Source organism: Lissotriton vulgaris, chromosome 11 (assembly GCF_964263255.1).
Source record: "Lissotriton vulgaris chromosome 11, aLisVul1.2, whole genome shotgun sequence".
NCBI lineage: Eukaryota > Metazoa > Chordata > Amphibia > Caudata > Salamandridae > Lissotriton > Lissotriton vulgaris.
Genome location: NC_141699.1, coordinates 932,868,299 through 932,894,479, shown reverse-complemented (window position 1 = coordinate 932,894,479; position 26,181 = coordinate 932,868,299).

Below are 26,181 nucleotides of genomic sequence, written 5' to 3'. Positions count from 1 at the left end.
CAAGATTTATTGGAGGCAGCGGAAAGTAGAGACCCTAAGCTATTTTGGCAGGTAGTTAACTCACCATTTATTAATAATAAGGCGACAGCTAAAATAGATATAGCTATCGATGAAAATGCATGGGTAGAGTTTTTCTCTAAATTGTATTGTGACATGTTAACCGAGCCACAATTACCAAGCAAGCATCACCCGATCCCACTAGAGTTCGAATTAGAGGAGGTCAAGGTTGCGATTAAATCTTCTCAAAACAATAAAGCCCCGGGCCCAGATGGGATCCCAAGTGATCTTTACAAAATGAACATAGATCTTTGGGCACCTGTATGTTTACGTGTTATGGGGGCATGTTGTGATATTGGTTTCATTAAAACCTGGGCAGAATCACTGATTATCCCTATATACAAAAAGGGGGATAGGGATAGCCCATCAAATTATAGACCAATATCACTACTGGACTCAATAGTAAAAATTGCAGGAAGAGTAATCCTGACTAGGCTCCAGGATTGGGCTGAAGATCAAAATATCTTGACCCCAGTACAATATGGTTTCCGACTAGGGATGGGTACTGTGGAACAAGTGCTAAACTTTGTTCTTTTGCAGGGGAAATATACCAGTGCAAAAGAGGGGTGTTTCTACGCAATCTTCGTCGACCTTTCGTCGGCGTTTGATTGTGTTATACATGATAAACTGTGGTTGACTTTAGAAGAGATGAAAGTGGATCCTTCGATAGTCCTCTTCCTAAGACAATTATATTCGAATGCCTCTGCCAGAGTAAGGTATGGGCTGGGGGGGGAATGCACAGGGTCTTTTCGCATACAGAAGGGGGTGAGGCAAGGGTGTGTGCTGGCCCCATTCCTTTTCTCTCTTTACACTAACAGCTTGGAGAGGGAATTGGGTGCCAGAAACATTGACTCTCCTAAGGCCGGGAATACGCAGACCAGCTCCCTTTTGTATGCGGATGACGCTGTGTTGATGGCAAGAACAAAGGTTGGCGCGCAAAAAGTATTGCATAGATATATAACATACATGGAAGAGAGGGGCCTCAACCTGAATGCAAAAAAGTCCTATGTGATGGCTTCTGGTAAAGGAGGAGCCAGATGTAAACAACTTAAGGCGGCAGGCACCCTACTACAAGCCACAAAAACATTTCCATATTTAGGGGTCACAATCGAGGCAACAGGGGGATGGGGCCCCGAGGTAAAAAACAGAGCGCTAGCATTTAAACGCTCAGTTGCGGCGATAAAGCATTTTGCCAGTAAATTGGGCAGAAAACAACCTGGTATAATGCTTAACATATATGTGGCCAAATGTAGAAGCATCGCCCTGTATGGGGCAGGGATATGGGGATATCATGATGTGACGATGCTCCAGGTTATTGAAAATAATTTTTTTCGCTACCTTTTGTCCCTTCCGGAAAGTATGTCAAATTATAACTGCCATGTAGAACTAGGCATGGACTATTTGACAGATCTGATTAAAATCCAGCCAATCCTACTCTGGAGGAGAATTTGGGCAACGCAAGAACTGGCTCTCAATCGAGAAATTATCCTGGATGTTAAGAAATTAGCCAATGCAAAAAGAATCAAATGGCTTGAGTATGTGAGAAAAGCCCTGACGGACATTGACAAGCCAGAATGGTATGATAAACCTGAATCAATTGGGAAAATTCCTAAAAAAGCCTTAAAAAATCTGTGTATGGAACATTTTAATACCTTAAGGCTTGGGAATGAAGTAAGCAAAAGAACTGTTCTCGAACATCAGCCGCTGCTGATTACCTTTAAAATGCAACCCTACCTAACTTTGATCACTTTGGGATTTGAGCGCTTTGTCCTGACCAGATTCAGGTTCAATATATTTCACCGCCTGGTCTCATACCCGGAGAAAAATGACTGGAATAGAACTCTGGCCCCATGCCCATGCGACAACATATCTATCCAGTCTACCTTCCATTTGGTACTATTTTGCAAACAGAATAAAAAAGAACGGGCGAGATGGTTGAAATCTTATCTTAGAGATGGGGCTTGGAGGCAATGTAGGCCAGCTTATTTACATCTCCAACAATTAGGAAACCCCCTATGTATTAGTTCTATGTCAATGTTTTTAAAAAGTGTCGTAAAATCACGGAATCTATCATGAATTTACTAATTACCGATTTATCACCATACTTGGATTTAATGCTGTTTTTATAACTAGTTATTGTGTGTATGTATAATGTGTGATTTGTTTACTATGTACTGCTTTTATGATTTTTTACTTGGTGAAAATCGAATAAAGTACTTGAATTGAATTGACTAAAAGTAAGGATTCCTACTTGGACAGTACGCAAGCCGCTGCTAACTAAAGACCCCAATTTCTAACAATCCTGCTTCCATGCTTTCAGGATATTGAGGAAGATCTTTAATTGAGTCCCAAGCAACACTAGAACAAACTATCCCTCATTCCCTAGTCACTATCAAGTCAGAATACGGAAACACCCTCACACCCCGATCAGCAAGCAACTCACCAGAAGCATACAAATCATACAGAACGTAGCAGCTAGACTCTTTCCTGAACCTCCTATATCAAACTCACATTACACCACAACTCAAGGGGCTCCACTGGCTCAAAATACACAAACTTCTCAATCACATTGAAGACACTATACAACTTTGGCCCCACCTACATAAACAGTGGCAATTCATTCCACTAACCACTAAGACAGAACTTCTAATTGCACACATCCCACGCATACACAGAACCAGATCAGTAGAATGGACATTCTCTTACATAGCACCTAAAGCGTGGAACAACCTCCCCCTCCACATCAGATCTTTCTCTTCTTTTCTTGACTTTTGCAACCACCTGAAAACATTTCTTTTCAATTCTCCAACCTATCATACACAGGACTGGGCACAGCTACTCTGTGCCACAATACCCTCCCAAGTGATAGTGCACTTTACAAATAAACATAACATAACATAGCATAACACCTGATTTGAGTCACCGGCTGACGAGGCCTGTCTATAACTTGAAGGTCAAGAGTAGTGTGTGTGTGTAATGTTTGGTGTATTGTGCCACTCTATCACAAAAATTGAGGATATCCCTTCAGCAGTATTTAAAGTGGTATAGGTTATGATGCACTTGTAATAAGTAAGATGGGATAATGACCATGTTTGTGGTGGAGTATTCCAACCGCCAAACTCTAAAATCAGAAGCCCAAAAAATAGATTTTTGGAAGTTTTGAACAATTAAAATTGTTGGACTTGTCCCTGTCTGCAGGGTCAACCCCAATCTTTTTGCCTTCACCCTCCTATTTTGCTGAATTCATTCTGTTGGCCTTAGGGCGTTGTGCACTTCACCACTGCTAACCAGTGTTAAAGTGCTTGTGCTCACTCCCTAAAACATGGGAACATTGACTTACATCTGATAAGTATCTTCAATATACTTATAAGTCACTAGTAAACTTTTAAACCATATACCCAGGGCCTGTAAATTAAATGCTACTAGTGAGCCTGCAGCACTTATTGTGTCCACTCAAATTGCCCCCTAAATGTTGCCCCATCTCTGCTATTGCAGCCTGAATGCAGTTTTAAACTGCCAAATCGACTTAGCAAAATAACACCCTTGCTAAGTGTTAATCTCCCCTTGCATTACATTTAAGTCACCACTAATGTAGGCCCTGGGTAGCCCACTGGGCAGGGTGCATTGTAATTAAAAGGTTTGACACATTTTTTAAGTTTTACTTGTCCTGTTAGTAAAAAAACTCTTAAAATCAGTTTTCACTGCAGTGAAGCCTGCCTCCCCCATTGGATAACGTTGGGTAGCCTTATAACATGTAATAGGTGCTAACTTTTTATTGGGAACAGGTAAACATGTAATGTTTGGTGTCTGAGAAATTTTAATTGAAAAACCTCTTTAATACTAAAGTCAGATTTTAAATTACAATTTTGAAATTGCCATTTTTAGAAAGTTGTCATTTTTTTCCCCTAACTATTTGGAACTTGTAGGCTATTCCTGGGTCACATTACTAGATGTAGTTGGCAGTCATACTCTATTTCTCCCAGGCAGCCACAAAATAGAGGGATTAGGTGTGCCAGTATGGGCCATCACTAGGAGGATGGGGTGGCAGAGCTGGGCACAGCCCCACTTGTGTCTGGATGTGTAATCACAGCAGGATGGGTGGCAGAGCTGGGTACAGCCCCACCTTCAGCCAAATAGACTATGCCCTTCCGTCACACAAAGGACTTGTCACCACTGCATTGTTCATTCAGCCAGCTTTGAGCCAGGGCAGGAGAGGCATAAAAACGTCAAGCACTTCAAAGCACATTTTCTAGACACTTCTCTTACTTTGAAGAAGGAACCAGGAGCCATATTGCACAAAGTGCAGTGAGGGTGCAATGTGTGTGTGCTCTCGCTTTGTGCACTTCCATAGCATTTTGGTAATACAGAAAAGGGGTCACAGATACTTGTGCGTCCCCTTCTGTAATACATAAAGCTCTGGTGCACATGTGCACCAGCGCTATCGTCAGAGGGCATCCCCTCATTTGCAAGAGGGCATGGCCCCATGCAAGTGAGGGAATCACCTTGCCTCTATATCTGCGACATATTATGAACATGGGCGGAAAGGCAAATAGGGTATACCTCTGCAACGGATTACACCAGGAGATTAGAATCCTGCTTTTCGGCCCTTCAGGCAATAGGGCGGACACCAGGCAAGAATTGTCGGACCCGCTTCACGGGTCCCGCAGCGCGGATCACCGCGGGAGCAGACCAGGAGGAGGGGCTTGAGTGAGCGAACCGGCAGGGCTGCGAGCTGTGAGCAGGGACTCCGTGGACCAGGAGTCCCTGCGTGGGCCTGATTACCGCCAGCTGGCCTGCTCTCCCTGCCGGCCCCGCCCCCACCCGCCCACGGAGTCAAAACAGAGGATCGGACCCTGGATCAGCGGGATACCTCTGCAACGGATTACACCAGGAGATTAGAATCCTGCTTTTCGGCCCTTCAGGCAATAGGGCTGACACCAGGCAAGAATTGTCGGACCCGCTTCACGGGTCCCGCAGCGCGGATCGCCGCGGGAGCAGACCAGGAGAAGGGGCTTGAGTGAGCGAACCGGCAGGGCTGCGAGCTGTGAGCATGGACTCCGTGGACCAGGAGTCCCTGCGTGGGCCTGATTACCGCCAGCTGGCCTGCTCTCCCTGCCGGCCCCGCCCCCACCCCGCCCAAAACGAATACCAGGGATTTATTATCCACCGTACATCCGCTGCGCAGGAGCGCGCGGGGGAGGGCCCGGGGCAAGCCCGGGCAAAGGGCGGGCCGTCTGTGGCCGTCCGTGGCAGGAGGAGGCAGGGCAGGGCCCTCCCTCCTACGTCGGACCGGAAATTTGTCTACAGGTATTTATTCACTGCCCCGGTAATCGAGTACTGACTGTTTAGCCACACGGACTGCACACTGGACTAACCTGGTCGATAGAGGTATTAGAAGGCACTTTATATTCAAACACTCATATAGGAGTGGTATAATGGCTGGGAAATTATTGAACTCATCGCTACCTGCTACTATAGGAATGAGTGTATTGGGCCCTCTTGATAAGTTCTTTGCACGGACTAAAAGGGATATAGATAGAGAGTTAGAGTTGGCTGAGCGGAGAGCAGAGCGACGCCTTTCTATCGAACTACTTAAACAGACACCCTTACAATCCGTCGCAACTGAGGTTACTTCAACGCCAAATAACTCTATAGTGGGTGAGAAAGATTTAGACCTATTTAATACAAATGACATCCCTCTAATTTTTAAAGAAGGTCCACCTGAAATAACACAAAAGGAGTATGTTAGCCCAATTACTATCACCCAAAATTTACAGACTCCAGCCAAGGTCATTGCATCGCATTCATTAATAGATCTGGATGCAGATGCGGCATGTCACACCTTGCCCGTAGCCACTTCCCCTTTTGAAGATGGGAAACAAGGGAATAAACACACAGATAAACCAGCAGCTGGAACTATACAGAGTAAGAGAAGTCGCGAAGTATGTCATTCCCCGCCAAAGAAAAAGGCGCGAAAGGCTGGGAACAGAAAAAGGCCTGAATCTATAAAAGCACCACTGCCTTCAAAGAACTCCAATAATAAAACTCTCAAGGCTACTGTGAAAGAAGTACCAAGTAAGCCACAAACAGGGGAGAGTGCGCCTTCATTTAGCAAGACGCACGGAGGGCTTATAGAGGACATTGAACACCTTCTTAGATCCTTTATGCTCCCTATCTTGGAGAGGGTAAAAATGCTGGGTAAAACCGTGGATCGTATACTGGAGATCCAAACAACCGAAGCAATGGGACAGAGCAAAGGGGGAGAAAATGGTCAAGCAGACACGCACTTAACACAGAACACAGTGACTCACACTAAGGCTCAGCCACAAACAACCTTAACTCATAATGACAAAAGGGTGACACCGACGGGAACTCTGGCACCCCAGGTGGGAAAAGCTATGACCATGACAAAAAAGGTCCCCGCAGTGGTAGAGACAAGGGAAACAACTAAACCACCTCAAACTCTATACAAAACAAAACATATTAAAAATGTAGATCTGCCCCCTGAGTCACTAAACTATGTCATTATATTGACTGGGGTCCCCAAGTTAACAGAGGGTAGTATAGAGCCTGACAGATCCCTAAAAAACAAAGTAAACCACTGGCTGAGGGCTAACAGACCACTCCCACCACATTTAAATGGGGAGATTATATCTGTTAGACGCTGTGACTGGGTGGGCGTGAGACCAAAAGAAATTGAAGGTGATGTAATCATCATAAATTTCAGGGATCACAGGGTAGTTAACCATATCTCTGATTGGTTTTCGGGAAGGCAGGATGGCTCTGTAGCCACCCGAAATTTGAGTCACTTTTATCCTCAAGGTATGATGAAGCCCCGTACCCATCCTCCAAAATGGAGTCATCATAACTCCCGTGTACCAGCCAACTATAGACAACAACCCAGCCTAGATAGGCACAGGTATTATGAGCCGCCACCTGGCTTTTTGCCACATCACCCCAATAGACTTGGACACAGCCTAAGCAGGGACAGGTACTACGATCTGCCACCTACCCCCTTGCCGCAACATCCCAACACGTTTGAGTATGGCCCAGGTAATAACCATTACAGGTACCATGACCTCCCATCCACCTTCTTGCCTTATCATCCCAATGAGTTTGAGTATGGTTTAGGTAATAAATATCACCATACAAACCCAAATTCTTACTGGAATATCCCTCTTCATAATCTCTTTGAACCACTTTCGGGCCTAGATTCAAATGATTGACTTACTAAATCCAAAATTAAAACAAAAGAAAATAAGGTGAGGGATAAGGAAATTACACATAAGAGTCCAACATCTGACAAAGGTTCAGGAAGCAAAAGAAACACGACCCTAGACACTGAAATAGGGATGACGAATAAAATTAAAAAGGCAAATTGTACAAAGGATAAGGGCAATGAAATCTCAATAAAGAGGGCAGCTAGGAAGAATGCTGGGGGAGAGGCAAATCTGATAACCAGGACAAAAGAACAGCTAATAAATGTAGTAACGTGGAATGTGTGTGGGATTGCCAACAAAGTGACAGAAACTCTTTGGGGTGAGTTTGTAACCAGCATTGACATACTCTGTGTCCAGGAAACCTGGGCTTTAAAGGAGGTGCATATAGAGGGTTTTAAAACTTTTTATGTTCCTGCAGTAATTTCCAACCATGGCAGGAATAAAGGGGGTCTATGTGTCTACGTGTCCAATCGTTTAAACACTAGCACAAGTATAGGTAGATCCATGTCACCCTACTTTCAATTTGTCACGATTGATTTAAATGGTAGGACTGTGCTGATAGTTATTAATTTCTATAACAACATCGAAAATGCACACTTCAGGGAAGTACTAATGGAAGTGTACAAAGAAATGAGGGAGGTAAAACCCTTGAAAGGGAAGGAATTAATCTGGATTTGGGCCGGTGATTTTAACGTAAATATATGTACTAGCGACACATGTGGTTTTGCAGAATATGGGGTGGGGGAACAAGGGGATATTAGTCATTTCGTTCATCATTCTAAAGGGGAAATCCTAAATGATATTATGGCCAAGCTTGATCTAGGGTTTGCAAATAGGCTATGTTACCCTAAGGTTGAATTCACTTCAACCTTTATGGCAAGAGGACTACAGTCAACTATTGATTTCATAATTCTACCAAATAGGTGTGGTAGTAGTGTTATGAATTTTGAAACCCTTGCTATGGGTCTGAGCGATCACCTGCCGTTAAAAATGGTACTAAACATACAGGATGTTAAAATAAATACACTAACTGAGATTTTAACATGGACCCAGAACTTAGAGGTAGCACGACGAAATGGTATTGCTTTAAAATGGAGCATGGAAGACCCGGAAAAAATTATGCAAAGAATAGTCCATGAGGCTCTCCCATCGCTACTTGTATGTTTAGAGGATAATCCCACAAGTGGAGAAATATTGGAGGCCTTTCTTAACATTACGGAAACTATAAAGGGTGCTCTGACCAGAAAGTGCCTAAAAAAGCAAAACACTCCAAAGGGGTGGTTTAACACTGAATGCACTAAGGCACACAATGCGCTAAAAAAGGCCCTAAAAGACCCAGTAAGGGATCCTGAGACCATCAGAGTATTAAGGAAAGCGTATAAGGTAACAAGAGATCAAAGGAAGAAAGCAATCAAGGAGAAGGCTTGGCAAGATTTATTGGAGGCAGCGGAAAGTAGAGACCCTAAGCTATTTTGGCAGGAAGTTAACTCACCATTTATTAATAATAAGGCGACAGCTAAAATAGATATAGCTATAGATGAAAATGCATGGGTAGAGTTTTTCTCTAAATTGTATTGTGACATGTTAACCGAGCCACAATTACCAAGCAAGCATCACCCGATCCCACTAGAGTTCGAATTAGAGGAGGTCAAGGTTGCGATTAAATCTTCTCAAAACAATAAAGCCCCGGGCCCAGATGGGATCCCAAGTGATCTTTACAAAATGAACATAGATCTTTGGGCACCTGTATGTTTACGTGTTATGGGGGCATGTTGTGATATTGGTTTCATTAAAACCTGGGCAGAATCACTGATTATCCCTATATACAAAAAGGGGGATAGGGATAGCCCATCAAATTATAGACCAATATCACTACTGGACTCAATAGTAAAAATTGCAGGAAGAGTAATCCTGACTAGGCTCCAGGATTGGGCTGAAGATCAAAATATCTTGACCCCAGTACAATATGGTTTCCGACTAGGGATGGGTACTGTGGAACAAGTGCTAAACTTTGTTCTTTTGCAGGGGAAATATACCAGTGCAAAAGAGGGGTGTTTCTACGCAATCTTCGTCGACCTTTCGTCGGCGTTTGATTGTGTTATACATGATAAACTGTGGTTGACTTTAGAAGAGATGAAAGTGGATCCTTCGATAGTCCTCTTCCTAAGACAATTATATTCGAATGCCTCTGCCAGAGTAAGGTATGGGCTGGGGGGGGAATGCACAGGGTCTTTTCGCATACAGAAGGGGGTGAGGCAAGGGTGTGTGCTGGCCCCATTCCTTTTCTCTCTTTACACTAACAGCTTGGAGAGGGAATTGGGTGCCAGCAACATTGACTCTCCTAAGGCCGGGAATACGCAGATCAGCTCCCTTTTGTATGCGGATGACGCTGTGTTGATGGCAAGAACAAAGGTTGGCGCGCAAAAAGTATTGCATAGATATATAACATACATGGAAGAGAGGGGCCTCAACCTGAATGCAAAAAAGTCCTATGTGATGGCTTCTGGTAAAGGAGGAGCCAGATGTAAACAACTTAAGGCGGCAGGCACCCTACTACAAGCCACAAAAACATTTCCATATTTAGGGGTCACAATCGAGGCAACAGGGGGATGGGGCCCCGAGGTAAAAAACAGAGCGCTAGCATTTAAACGCTCAGTTGCGGCGATAAAGCATTTTGCCAGTAAATTGGGCAGAAAACAACCTGGTATAATGCTTAACATATATGTGGCCAAATGTAGAAGCATCGCCCTGTATGGGGCAGGGATATGGGGATATCATGATGTGACGATGCTCCAGGTTATTGAAAATAATTTTTTTCGCTACCTTTTGTCCCTTCCGGAAAGTATGTCAAATTATAACTGCCATGTAGAACTAGGCATGGACTATTTGACAGATCTGATTAAAATCCAGCCTATCCTACTCTGGAGGAGAATTTGGGCAACGCAAGAACTGGCTCTCAATCGAGAAATTATCCTGGATGTTAAGAAATTAGCCAATGCAAAAAGAATCAAATGGCTTGAGTATGTGAGGAAAGCCCTGACGGACATTGACAAGCCAGAATGGTATGATAAACCTGAATCAATTGGGAAAATTCCTAAAAAAGCCTTAAAAAATCTGTGTATGGAACATTTTAATACCTTAAGGCTTGGGAATGAAGTAAGCAAAAGAACTGTTCTCGAACATCAGCCACTGCTGATTACCTTTAAAATGCAACCCTACCTAACTTTGATCACTTTGGGATTTGAGCGCTTTGTCCTGACCAGATTCAGGTTTAATATATTTCACCGCCTGGTCTCATACCCGGAGAAAAATGACTGGAATAGAACTCTGGCCCCATGCCCATGCGACAACATATCTATCCAGTCTATCTTCCATTTGGTACTATTTTGCAAACAGAATAAAAAAGAACGGGCGAGATGGTTGAAATCTTATCTTAGAGATGGGGCTTGGAGGCAATGTAGGCCAGCTTATTTACATCTCCAACAATTAGGAAACCCCCTATGTATTAGTTCTATGTCAATGTTTTTAAAAAGTGTCGTAAAATCACGGAATCTATCATGAATTTACTAATTACCGATTTATCACCATACTTGGATTTAATGCTGTTTTTATAACTAGTTATTGTGTGTATGTATAATGTGTGATTTGTTTACTATGTACTGCTTTTATGATTTTTTACTTGGTGAAAATCGAATAAAGTACTTGAATTGAATTGACTAAAAGTAAGGATTCCTACTTGGACAGTACGCAAGCCGCTGCTAACTAAAGACCCCAATTTCTAACAATCCTGCTTCCATGCTTTCAGGATATTGAGGAAGATCTTTAATTGAGTCCCAAGCAACACTAGAACAAACTATCCCTCATTCCCTAGTCACTATCAAGTCAGAATACGGAAACACCCTCACACCCCGATCAGCAAGCAACTCACCAGAAGCATACAAATCATACAGAACGTAGCAGCTAGACTCTTTCCTGAACCTCCTATATCAAACTCACATTACACCACAACTCAAGGGGCTCCACTGGCTCAAAATACACAAACTTCTCAATCACATTGAAGACACTATACAACTTTGGCCCCACCTACATAAACAGTGGCAATTCATTCCACTAACCACTAAGACAGAACTTCTAATTGCACACATCCCACGCATACACAGAACCAGATCAGTAGAATGGACATTCTCTTACATAGCACCTAAGGCGTGGAACAACCTCCCCCTCCACATCAGATCATTCTCTTCTTTTCTTGACTTTTGCAACCACCTGAAACATTTCTTTTCAATTCTCCAACCTATCATACACAGGACTGGGCACAGCTACTCTGTGCCACAATACCCTCCCAAGTGATAGTGCACTTTACAAATAAACATAACATAACATAGCATAACACCTGATTTGAGTCACCGGCTGACGAGGCCTGTCTATAACTTGAAGGTCAAGAGTAGTGTGTGTGTGTAATGTTTGGTGTATTGTGCCACTCTATCACAAAAATTGAGGATATCCCTTCAGCAGTATTCAAAGTGGTATAGGTTATGATGCACTTGTAATAAGTAAGATGGGATAATGACCATGTTTGTGGTGGAGTATTCCTACCGCCAAACTCTAAAATCAGAAGCCCAAAAAATAGATTTTTGGACGTTTTGAACAATTAAAATTGTTGGACTTGTCCCTGTCTGCAGGGTCAACCCCAATCTTTTTGCCTTCACCCTCCTATTTTGCTGAATTCAATCTGTTGGCCTTAGGGCGTTGTGCACTTCACCACTGCTAACCAGTGTTAAAGTGCTTGTGCTCACTCCCTAAAACATGGGAACATTGACTTACATCTGATAAGTATCTTCAATATACTTATAAGTCACTAGTAAACTTTTAAACCATATACCCAGGGCCTGTAAATTAAATGCTACTAGTGAGCCTGCAGCACTTATTGTGTCCACTCAAATTGCCCCCTAAATGTTGCCCCATCTCTGCTATTGCAGCCTGAATGCAGTTTTAAACTGCCAAATCGACTTAGCAAAATAACACCCTTGCTAAGTGTTAATCTCCCCTTGCATTACATTTAAGTCACCACTAATGTAGGCCCTGGGTAGCCCACTGGGCAGGGTGCATTGTAATTAAAAGGTTTGACACATTTTTTAAGTTTTACTTGTCCTGTTAGTAAAAAAACTCTTAAAATCAGTTTTCACTGCAGTGAAGCCTGCCTCCCCCATTGGATAACATTGGGTAGCCTTATAACATGTAATAGGTGCTAACTTTTTATTGGGAACAGGTAAACATGTAATGTTTGGTGTCTGAGAAATTGTAATTGAAAAACCTCTTTAATACTAAAGTCAGATTTTAAATTACAATTTTGAAATTGCCATTTTTAGAAAGTTGTCATTTTTTCCCCCTAACTATTTGGAACTTGTAGGCTATTCCTGGGTCACATTACTAGATGTAGTTGGCAGTCATACTCTATTTCTCCCAGGCAGCCACAAAATAGAGGGATTAGGTGTGCCAGTATGGGCCATCACTAGGAGGATGGGGTGGCAGAGCTGGGCACAGCCCCACTTGTGTCTGGATGTGTAATCACAGCAGGATGGGTGGCAGAGCTGGGTACAGCCCCACCTTCAGCCAAATAGACTATGCCCTTCCGTCACACAAAGGACTTGTCACCACTGCATTGTTCATTCAGCCAGCTTTGAGCCAGGGCAGGAGAGGCATTTCAAGCACTTCAAAGCAAATTTTCTAGACACTTCTCCTACTTTGAAGAAGGAACCAGGAGCCATATTGCACAAAGTGCAGTGAGGGTGCAATGTGTGTGTGCTCTCGCTTTGTGCACTTCCATAGCATTTTGGTAATACAGAAAAGGGGTCACAGATACTTGTGCGTCCCCTTCTGTAATACATAAAGCTCTGGTGCACATGTGCACCAGCGCTATCGTCAGAGGGCATCCCCTCATTTTCAAGAGGGCATGGCCCCATGCAAATGAGGAAATCACCTTGCCTCTATATCTGCGACATATTATGAACATGGGCGGAAAGGCAAATAAGTGTCAGGAGGCACAATGACAGTGCACAACAAACAGGTAGCATGCTATTAGTGCAACCCTAGTAGACTGCTCTCAGGAGAGTGGTAAGGGGGTCCCTTGGGCCCCGCACGGACCCTCTTAAGGGGAGTGCAGTCACTGACAGCACCACCCTCTGCAGGGGGCTCTTGTCCCCTCATGAAAATGCAGTTGGATGCCTCCTGTACAGTGAAACACAGAGCGGCTTGTAACTTTCAATTCAATGTCTTGCCGCCCCCCCCCCCCCGAGCGGCTCAAGTTTATGACTGCCCTGAGGGCAACACATTCACAATAAGATGGCACAGCTTCCCTGTTTGAACCAGGTGCAAATTTTTGCACCATAACACACACAGGGAAAGTGCACCCTGTGTCTAATACAGCCTCAGGTATAAAAATAGGACCCTCAGACTGACACTTCAATTCACTTTCTGGACCCGTGGAAGGACTCTCAGAGAGATTACTGCTGCTGTGGCCTGCTGTGTGCTTCAGAAGGCTGCTTTGTTGCACCTGGAAGAACTGCCTTGGTCCCTTAAAGGCTTTTCCTGCTTCTTGAACCCTGTTCCAGTACTTGAACCGAGGACTACCGGAGTGACTTCAAGGGCAATTTGGCAGGCCTCCTGATCAGAATCTCATAGAGAAAAAAGGCTTGAATAATATTGAACCCACACCTGGGCCCAGCCTGAGTGAATCCTAACCTCCTAAGTGGTGTCCATCCAGTCTTGAGCCCCTGATGCTGGTGCTAAAGGTGCCTAAATAGGCAAAAACCCAAACTTGGGACTTTTGTAAATTTTGGGCTAAAAACGGCTCTGATATTGAGAGGAGGCCGACTTGTCTATCCACTCAAGGTGCATGACTGGTCAACCTGATTTTGCATCAGCTCTCGCTACTTTCTTCTCTGCAGCAGCAAATCATGTTCAGTGGCCCTCCACCAAAGGGTTATCCAGCCTCATGGAACTCTTTTCTGCAACAGCCTCCAACTTTATCCCACTGGAGCTTTTCGCCTTACAAAAAAGAGACTACGTCCAAACTTAGAAATCTTCCCAGTGACTTTGTCCAGTGGTTCAACAACGATGATGCCTCCTCCACACCACCTGCAGCCTTACCTTGCTGAACTGCTACTTACACAGAGACTTTTTCCTAAAACTTCTTCTAAGTCCAAAGATAAGTGCCAGCCGGTCCCAATCCACTTTTTTATATCCGACACCCGACCCATCGTGGCCAGACATATTTTTCGACTATGACCCGGTCTTCTATGACCAGATGTCAGCTGTTGCTGCTTCGATCTTTTAGGTGCTAGTTTTTACCTTAAATGTTAAAAATTCATAACTGCAGTTCTACTTTATTAACATTTGCTATCTTTCTAAAGTTGTGTGGGATTTTTCTTGCGTTGTGTTTTCACTTTATAACTGTTTGTGTTTTGTGTAACAGTGTACACAGTGCCTCTAAGTTAAGCCTGACTGCTTTGTGCCAAGCTACCAGAGGGCTAAGTATGGGATGATTTAGTGATTTTAGTGGTTCAAAGTGACAGGGAATGGAGCTGTTGCTTGCATAGGGTTAACAACTCAACCAACAATGCATTTTCTGACATATCTTACTAGCTATAAGTGACAATTCAGAAATATGTCTGCCACTTGACGATAACACGCAAATCACTGCAGCGGATGCTTATTCCCAGCAACTATATAAACATTTATTTTTTTATTTTTGGTAGACAAAAATAAAGAGATGCATTAGTAATATGAATGATGTTTTTTTTTGCATGAGTTGGTTTACAGCCTCATCGAGACTCACCCATATCCCCTTTTGTTTAGACTGATCTTTCATGTGTGCTTCAGACACCACAGACCTCAGAATTCTAACTGTCCGAGGCAAATACAAGCAACAGCCAGCAGGTCTTACTATCTGCAAAGAGCAAATTCATATGACATTGAAAAGCTACAGTTGGCACTTTCCTGATAAAAAGTGCAGTACCTTAAACAAGAGTAGATGTGCCTTAGGGAGCCAAAAGAGGCTGATGTAACATACGGTAGCATCTTCAATTGCTACTAGAGGTTTCTTGAGTCATGCACAAGTCTTCCATCTACTGCCCTCCTATTATTAGAATTCAAGAGAGTTACAAACAGGTCTGATATCCTTAAATGTTTCCATTTGTGGAAAGTAAACTTCTAAAAAAAACTCTTAACTGTCCTTTTATTTGGAGCAGACAGAGCACAGAGAGGGCATGGCTTCAACATGTAACTCTGCACATTCACTTTAACACTACTAAGGATTCTTGCTTGGTTTCCATGGCCAACATAACTATTGCAATGGCTGTAACTTACACCTAGAATTTATGGGCCTACCAAGTGTCTTTGGTAGAGTCAATCAATCCATATTTTGGTACCTTTATTGGAGATGCATCTTGATCAAACATGTGTCACTTTTTTGAAGAATTTGAACACCAACTTAACTGTAAAGGTGAGGTTTAGGGAATTCCCTGAATCATTTTGACTACAAGGAAGAGTACGCTAAGGGTGCTTTTTGGCCCTTTTATTATTTATTGTATATATCAATAAAGTACATTTTTATTTATTGGAACGATGCACTGAAGTCCCAAGAATCAAAGATACCCGAGTGCCTGTGTGTGTTGATGACACAGTGTTACCGGCCAGCACACCAACGGCTGTGCGTAATTTATGTGTTTATTTTACTGATTTCATGTCTAGTTTAGCTTGAGTACAAATTTCAATATGTCACAAATTTTGTCATATGGTAGTGGTTGCTCAAAATTGCAGACAGTCTCTATTTATAACAACTCAGTCTTTAGTAAAGGTTTCGAAATGTCCTTATTTAGGATTAGTTTTCAATAGTAGCTTAGCTTGGAAGAGTAAATTGGCATAAGATATCAGAATTTCCCCTTTCCTGTGAGTTCTCTGCCAAACTTACCATCTAAGCACAGGGAGAAACCTCTGATTTCCTTGTTGGAAATTTATCAACTCAGCTTTGAGTTTGGCCTAAGCCATCAGGGCTCAGTAAGTAAGGAGGCATTAGCAAAACGGTGCTAGATGCTGAGACTGGGTGATGTGAACTCGTTCTCACGCCAGGGCTGGCTGGAACTCGAAAAGTAGTCCCACACAAAAAACTCATAGTTCTCTGTCATCCAGCATGCAATCAAAGGATCGCAAAATAGAGGACGTTTGTTGGCACACCTCTATTGAGTAAGCTGCCTTAAATCAACAGAGCAGCCAAGCTTTCATAAAACACCTCAGGCAAAGCTGCATTTGTGTGCAAATGGCATGCTTGGGCAGTCATGTCATCTTACGCGGATTGGGTCAGTACTACTTGTCTTCTCATTCCCTGTGTCCAGGAAACATGGCCTGTTGCTTATTTGCCTTGGCATCTTCTCATCCAAGGACCTTGCATCTCACTGGAGCAGTCCTGGCCCAACAACCAGTGCCATCTCTGTGGGTATACCAACAAAACCCTGCTCCACCTACTATTTGAGTATCCACCCATGTTCTACCACAGGCGAAATCGCTTGTGTCCAACCTCACGATCCATACAAGTAAGGTTATGTCGGGTTGTAGTAATAACCCTGCTAAGAAGGAATATGTTTCAATCACCATGCAAGGCTGTGCGGTTTCTAAACAACATGTCTAAGATGCTGGATGGGCAGAGCATCTGAACCACAGTGCTCCACAAAATTGATTTGTCACCTGTCCTCCGTGGGATTCTCTTAGCAGAACTTTAACATCGTGTTGGTAGCAATCTAGCCTTGTTTTAACCTGACCTTGGTTCCATGCTGTCATATTAGCAAATCAAACACTGTTTTCCCGGACTGGCCTGGCACTGCTATATTACTGTAAAATGAATTAAACACTTTATCCCAGGATTGTCCTTCCCAGCTCCAGCACTCCACCCCCAAGGAGGCTTTTAAAAAAATCTAAACACTGATTTATTATTTATGTGAATTATACATGCGATGGGAATAGTGGACCTGGACTGGCTCCAGTATTTAACGCCTCAAACCGGTTTTATTCTTTTATTGATTGCATGTTTAAGTTTACTAATATTAATCGAAAAGATTTTAATTAATCAATCAATAAGATTATTACGTACATAGAAGGGAATCTTTATTGCAGTCATCTTTTATCTGCACCCACTATCACTCTAGACTCTCTGTGCCATGAGGAGCTTGGTTTACAGTACTTAGAGGATCTTATCAAGTTAGTTCCATTATTAGTTTAGATTTTTATTTAGATGAACTCAGATGCCACTTTAAATTAACCAGTCATCATGGGCTGTTTGACTTGTGATAAATGGTTATCGAGAAGACAATCACCGTCAGGCTTCTCACCCACGCCCACAAAGCCCTCTACAACACTGGACCGGCCTGCCTGAACCACCGTCTCTCGTTCCACACACCCCAAAGATCTCTCCACTCAGCCCACCTCTCCCTAGCCACGGTTCCACGCATCAAGAAGACAAGAACGGGAGTTCGCTCCTTCTCCATCCTCGTGGCCAAGGGATGGAACACCCTCCCTCTCCACTTCTGACGGACGCCAACACTCTCCAAGTTCATGAAGGACCTCAAGACATGGTTCTACGACGGGCCGCAGTGTAATTCCTTTAGCTGCACCCCCCACTGCCTTAAGACCCCTTCAGGTGAGCATTTGTGCTAAACAAACCATGATTGATTGATTGATTGATTGGTTATCCATATCTTAGCTGGGATACTATAGCCTTATAGCCCGCCGTAGCGGGCTATACCGGCTATTAAAGGCCCGCTGAATCGTTAAAGGCCCGAGCCGAAGGCGAGGGACTTTAACGAGATAGCGGGACTTTAATTGCCGGTATATCCCTGCTACGAAGGGCTATAAGGCTATTAGAACATTCTGCCACTAGAGGGCAGAATGTTCTAACAAATTAAACAAAGGGTTCTCGAAGCTCGAGGGGATATAAATCCCCTCGAGCTTCGAGAAGCCTTTGTAGAACATTGGAATGTTGCTCTGCGGGCCTTTACCGGCCCGTAGAAGCAGGGAGCACTTCATTGTCTGTAATGGAGCTCCCAACATTCCAATGTTCTAATTAAACTTAATTTAACCAGATTGGGACGTCCACTGTTATTTGATGATCCTTCAACAATGACAAAAAAGGATAGAGCATAAGTGAAGGATTGTTTCCTTGATGCCTGTGCTCTGATAGAAAAGAAAAAGTTAAATGTCTTTTGTCAGACAGTATGTGAATAATCAATCTAATATTACTCTGGAACCATATGTGTCCTTCATTTCTGGGTACCGGGAGCATGCTTTACTTTGCCGTTTTATGATTAGTAAAGTATGGATAGTTGTATGTTTTCCCTTGGGCCAATTCATTTCTGCTGAAATTTGCTTGTGCCCTTGTGATGGTATTTCTAATCAGAATTTATTGCATTTAACTTTTTTTTGTAAATTTTATGTTTGATTTACCAGACGATTCTTAATTCCCATATTGAAAATTTTTAGTTTTAAACAATGCTGAGTGGTGTTAATTTGGCTACAGAGACTTTCCAATAAATGTGTATGTCTCGTCGTAGGTGCGTTCTAAAAATCAGCTCTTCACAGTTGTAGATCAACATTTTTTAAATTGTTTGTATGCATATTGTTTTAATTGTATTGCACTTTTAAAGCCTGCCTATTACACCCGAAATAAGGTTTGGATAATTGGAATTAAATCAATGATGAGTTAATATGGTGGGAGTCATTTCTGATGTTCTGAGTGTATCTCTTTGCGTTTTTGAAGGATACATTGTAATGTTTTCTCTTTTTACGATGTGTCACCTGACACCTGCATCTCATCAAACTGTGAGGCACATGCACTCTGAAGACCTGGCAGAAGTGAGGGGTTAAAGCAGGGCTGATCCTGGTCAGACTTGATGGACAGAATATGAGTGCATTGTCATTCCAGATAATATGAGTCAATAATGTTTTGACGCTTCCAGGGCCAAACTACCTCACTACACTCTCCAGTATCCCCGGTTTTATTGAACAGGCACAGAGGGGTTATAAGCTGAGAGATGAGGAGAGACAGCGAGCAGGGGTGGCCTTAGGCATGTGCAAGCTGTGCACCTACACAGGGCCACCAAACCCAAGGGGGCACCATGCCAATATATATCCTTAATATAATAATCCTCTGAGGATGATACATATTTGCTTGGCGGCCCCTGACATGGATTTGGCGGCCTCCGGCTCTGTTCCACTTCCAAACATCATGACCCCCCCCCACTAGACTGGCCTCCGCGCTCCGCCCCACCCGTACCCCCTCTTCCGGGGGCCCCTACCTACGCTCCCTGCCCAGGGCCGCCATGAGCCTAGAGCCACCCCTGGAGCGAGAGCGAAAGAGATGAGGGCTAGAGAGCAGAAAGAAAGGTAGAGAGGACTGAGATCAAATTTGAGAAGAGAAAGGAGAGGTAATAAATATATTTACAAATGAGTGGATGGAGGGGAAGAACGAAAGCGGCAGACTATTTCGAAGAGTTTTGCTAGGGCTGCTCCTTGTCCCGTTCCTGCCCTGATGATCAGGGAGGGCGGCACAGCAGTGGACACCAGCAGGTGTGTTTTTACCAGACACAGTTGCCCAAATCACAAGGGCCTCCACACTCATGGCAGAGGCCCAGCTGTTGTGCTGGGGGGGAGGGGGGAGGGGCGCACTCATGGCGGGACCTTTGCAATAAGAACCTGGTGTGCAGGCCTCCCGCCACCACTGCCGGTCCTCCGCCACGGTGCAGAGGACCTTAGTGAATCGGGCCCTCAACGAGGACGGTAGAAGCGTCATTTGCGCTAATGTTTCGTTACTTACTGGTAATCTTTATTACCCTGATTAAGGTCCTCCTCATCCCAGTCCTGTTCGGGTCTTGTTGATAACAGGCATTGTGGTGGGTGGAAGGGGTTTATATAATAAACATAAAAGAAATTCTAGTGTTGAGTCTAGCCTGTTGGGATGCAGGATTGTCTCACTTCTGTAAGAACTGGGACGAGGAGGACGTATGAGAGGGTAATGAATTGCTCAAAGTAAACTGCTATAGAAACATAGTAGTAGGAGGCTACAATCTACCCAATCAAAGCACTCTGACCAAAATATTCCAGAGCCAGGACAAACACAAGAATGAGGGAAAGGCATTGAATAAAGAGCAGGGGCATAAGAGAGAAAAGACATCAAATCATGAGAAGTGAGGGAGTCTGGTGACCACCCGAAGTACGCGTTGAAGTATAGGTAACAACAAATGCTGCAGAGATCAAATTGTCTGTAGCAAAACCTAAAAAGCTTGAGCAATTGTAAAGGCTGAAGCTGCTGGGCAGCGTGGCACAAGGACCACACTGGCACCTGTTTCCTCACAGCATGTCCATGACGGATATATGATGTTACAACACGTCCTTTTACAACGCATACCATGACCACGGATTTTTTACAACGCAGGTCATGTTACAACGGATCCCTTTACAACCCTATTCACTACAACGCAGGTACTATTACAACGCAGTACCATTACATCGTAAGTATAATTACAGGTAAGTAAATAAAATTAATATTTATTGTAAATAATTATTAATGTATTATTAATTTTAATTAATTATAATTTAAAAAATAAAACATATATTAATAAAATTAATTTTATTTTAATTTAAATTTTTTAAATTGTAAATATATATTAAAGATACCCCTGTACCCCAAAACCCAAACCCAGCCCTAAAACCTAAAAATACCCCTGTACCCCAAAACCCAAACACAGCCCTAAAACCTAAAAATACCCCTGTACCCCAAAACCCAAACCCAGCCCTAAAACCTAAATATACCCCTGTACCCCAAAACCCAAACCCAGGCCTAAAACCTAAAAATACCCCTGTACCCCAAAACCCAAACCCAGCCCTAAAACTTAAAAATACCCCTGTACCCCAAAACCCAAACCCAGCCCTAAAACCTAAAAATACCCCTGTACCCCAAAACCCAAACCCAGCCCTAAAACCTAAAAATACCCCTGTAACCCAAAACCCAAACCCAGCCCTAAAACCTAAAAATACCCCTGTACCCCAAAACCCAAACCCAACCCTAAAACCTAAAAATACCCCTGTACCCCAAAACCCAAACCCAGCCCTAAAACCTAAAAATACCCCTGTACCCCAAAACCCAAACCCAGCGCTAAAACCTAATAATACCCCTGTACCCCAAAACCCAAACCCAGCCCTAAAACCTAAAAATACCCCTGTACCCCAAAACCCAAACCCAACCCTAAAACCTAAAAATACCCCTGTACCCCAAAACCCAAACCCAGCCCTAAAACCTAAAAATACCCCTGTACCCCAAAACCCAAACCCAGCCCTAAAACCTAAAAATACCCCTGTACCCCAAAACACAAACGCAGCCCTAAAACCTAAAAATACCCCTGTACCCCAAAACCCAAACCCAGCCCTAAAACCTAAAAATACCCCTGTACCCCAAAACCCAAACCCAGCCCTAAAACCTAAAAATACCCCTGTACCCCAAAACCCAATGTTTATAACAAAAGTTAAACTTACCTATAATTATACTTACGATGTAATGGTATGCGTTGTAATAGTATGTGCGTTGTAGTGTAATGCGATGTAAAGGTATCCGTTGTAAAATGACATGCGTTGTAATAGTATCCGTTGTAAATGGTATGCATTGTAAAAAATCCGTGGTAAAAGTTGCATACCGTCCATGACATCCCGGGAAATGTCTCGACCTTCCTGTATACTGCCCCTAGAGTGTGCCTGCCGCCTTTTCTGTTTTCTGACATTTTTATATCTCAGAGGCTTGTTATTGCTTACTCATCATTGTTATTGCTGACTAATCCATACTTGGGGCATTAGAAGCTGTTGTATGCTGCCAGTGTAGGCGTACTACAGAGAGTCAGTCTGCTTATGGTGTACATTTGCATTTCTCTATTGGCAATGCTGTTGCTTTAAAGTCCACTTTGAGACAAAGTGTGCACACTTCTGTAGCTCATGAGCAAAAACAAAACATTCCAGGTGTGCACCTGCAATGTATACGAGCTAAGGAGCCAGTATTCTGAATATAGCTGCTTTGACTTTTAATAAATATTATTTGGTTTTACCAAGCCATGGTCTTCGTTTTATGTTGTTTTTTTTCTGCCCTGTTAACACAATGCAGTGTATTATAAATTGCAAGAATCAATGAGCCTTCGTATCTATTTATGGGACCTTTTACTCAATAAAGACAGATTTGTTATTCAAACCCTGTATAAATGCGCCCAGCCCTTCATTCGATGGAATTTGTTTAGGAACTCCTGATTTGCTGTGCAAAATGAACTAAATAGTTTTTAGCATTTTAAATCAAATAACCGACACGTATATGTATGGGATGTAGTGTCGTGCTGGGCAGGTTCTAGTGTCTCAGCAGACACTTAGTTCCTGAGACACTCCCTCGTGGGAGTGGACACGCAGGCCCCCCCACCCATCCATCACAGGCATCACTAGTGAGGTGACCATGCTAATAAAAAAAGGCCCAGGTGCACATGCTCGTGGCCAGTTCCAGTACTATACGCAAGTGTCTGTGCCACTTACTTACACAGTATGTAGGCCTAGAGCCCACAACTTTACATGGGAGTCCATTCACAATGGCATTTTGTAGTACGTACGTTAGTACTGGACAGGCGGCCCCCGCGCCTAGGGGAGGGGCGCCCTTAGTTGCAGCATGGGGCTGAGCCTCCTCCGGGTCCCAGGACAAAAAGAAGGGGGTTGGTGGTGATGACTTCGTGACGTCAGGCATGGAGAAACGAAACCTACGGGAAACGAAACTTAACAAGTATTTAAGGCTGTGCCCTGGGGAGTTTCATTCTATTTGTCCCCTTAGGCTGCAGCCTGAGCTTCAGGAGCGTAATTGAGAGCATCGTAGATGTGGAGTGATGTTCCTGTGGGGCTGAGCCGGAGGGGGACTGGCGTAGCATTATACGTTTTTTAACCTATTGATGTGAGTATGTAATTTCAGTGTAAAACTATCTGAGATCCTACTCCAATCTATTTAAAGGGAGGTTCAAGCAGTCAGCGGAGAGAAATGATAAAATGTTTTTCAATGCTTGGTAACTCTTTATCAATGACCCTGCTGTGTTAACTTTTCCTGCTGATTGCACGAAATCTCCCTGATCATTTTTTTTATAATTGTTAAGGTGGGAAACTTTTTCGTATAAAGGTTTTTAACTTTACATCTATTGTGATTGATGAGGAAATTGTACGGGTTGGACCTATAGTTAATATCAATCTATAGTGACTGCTTACTTGGCGGGGAAGCAGGGTAATGGCGGCCAAGTTCATAGGGAAGGTATTACGGTAAAAGGGGGCAGGCCGAGTCAGTAGTCCAATTATACGCCAGTAGGCAAGATTTGCGGCAAATGCAGCGGGATGCGCCTTTATTTTACTTAGGCAGTTGTTGCGCACCATAGGCAAAGAGAGCGGCGAGAATATCGGTGCCTTTCAATACTACCGTTACCGCATAAACGGTGGTGGGGCCGCGCTTGTAGTAGAATTATTTGCCAGTGTGCAAGAATGACGGCAAAAGCAGCGGGATGTGCCGTTATTTTACTAAGGCAGTTGTTGTACACGTAGGGTACAGGAAACGGCGCGAATATTAGTGCCTTTCAGTAATATCGTTACCGCATAATGAGGCTGCGGGTGGGACAGCGGTGCGCTGTGCTGCAACTTTACTGGCCTAATCATACAGGGGGTGGGTTATGCTCCCACTTGATTGACATAAGTTGCCGTGCTATGTTGATAAAAACTGGGAACATGGGCTTCAACTATGATTCCTCGGTCCTTGTGGCTAACTTTATGCTTTCAATACAAGTTGCTCGCGATGCATGCACATTCAGTTGAGGTCTAGTGCTGCACCATGGTCATAACCGGACCCTCTTTAAGTGACTTAACAGAGATGCGGCGGACCGGGCTGCGTTGCCGAACAACTGTATTTTTTTTAATAGTTTGGATGGGGTTTTAGTGTGTTCCTTGCTGTGACCAAGTGCTTTTCGAGTCTGAAATCCATTTTCCATGTCCATGTTGTACGGGACTCACTGCTGCAGGGCGCGTGTATGCCGGGAAAAAGGTTCAATGTTTTTCATTCTCCTCTTATCTTTACTCAGCATATTTGGTATTTAGTTATAGGAACATTCACAGTGGCATTTCATCGTTTGTAAAGCATATGCTTTGGTGGCTGTGAAGGTGCGCATGGACAAGGATTCATTTGGCATACTTGTTGCTTTCTCTCGGTTTTTGCAGCCTGTCTTGGCATTATAAGAAGCATTGCAGCTAGGGCAGGTCTATAAATATGAACTTCAAATGCAGCAGGCAATCAAATATAAACAGGTACCCCGGTGGGCCGGTGCAATATGCGGTGCCCTGGATGTCAAGTAACTGTTGGCTGTAGTGCGTTATGTCCTGCCGGCGCAATGTGCGCAGCACAATGGGACATTGGTGGCTGAGACGGGCCAGGTCAAATGTACAGCCAAGTTCTAGTGTATGACCGAGTCTAAAAGTTAAAGTGGAAAGTTTAAATGTACGGCCAAGTTGTATATGGTCGAGTTAAGGTTAAAGTGTAATCTTGTACCTAATTTCCTTACTGCCATTGACATGTGATGCAGCTAAAGTGTGATGCTGTGATTAATTGTTATATATCCAAGAAGGATACCTTTCTTTGGTAATGGTCTGTGGTAAATTGCCTAATTGACTAGAGTAATGTGAATAAAACGGCTATGCCGTGGACAACAGACCCTGATTCTGAGAGTTATTGGGCGTAGCGGACGGTGGTGAAGGAATTTGGGGAGGAGGGAATGTCACGTTGTGCACATACTATGGACAGGTGCCCCCGCACCTAGGGGAGGGGCGCCCTTAGTTGCGCCACGGGGCTGATCCTCCTCCGGGCCCCAGGACAAAAAGAAGGGGGTTGGTGGTGATGACTTTGTGACGTCAGGCATGGAGAAACGAAACCTACGGGAAATGAAACTTAACAAGTATTTAAGGCTGTGCCCTGTGGAGTTTCATTCTCTTTGTCACCTTAGGCTGCAGCCTGAACTTCAGGAGTGTCGTTGATCACCCACCCACCCGGCAGAAGAGCGTGGCTTCATGGAGGCGGAGAGCTTACAGTTAACAACAAAGAGGGATGCACAACAATGGAGGTGCAGCCATTCATTGGACCCCTGGAGGGGGTAGATTCCACATGTGTAGTGGATGGGTGGGGAGGAGGGACCGACCTGCCGGTGGTCCTGGACTTTACTGCCCTAACCCACAATGTATGGACTGAGTAGTATCTTGGGGAAGCTGTCTGTGTTCAGGTACCCCGGTGGGCCTGTGCAGTATGCGGTGCCCTGGATGTCAAGTAACTGTTGTTTGTAGTGCGTTGAGGCCTGCCGGCGCCATGTGTGCATCACAATGGGACATTGGTGGCCGAGACATGCCAGGTCAAGTGTACTGCAAAGTTCTAGTGTACGGCCGAGTCTAAAAGTTAAAGTGGAAAGTTTAGATGTACGGCCAAGTTGTATACTGTCGAGTTAAAGTTAAAGTGTACTCTTGTACCTAATTTCCTTACTGCCATCGACATGTGAGGCAGCTAAAGTGTGATGCTGTGAATAATTGTTATATATCCAAGAAGGATACCTTTCTTTGGTAATGGTCTCTGATAAATTGCCTAATTGACTAGAGTAATATGAATAAAAAGGCTACGACGTGGACAACAGACCCTGATTCTGAGAGTTATTGGGTGTAGCGGGCGGTAAGTTGAAGAAATTTGGGGAGAAGGGAATGTCACATTGTGCGCATACTTTACTTTAGTTCTCTTTCTCATACATTTATGAATTGCCACTAAAACATTTAACGT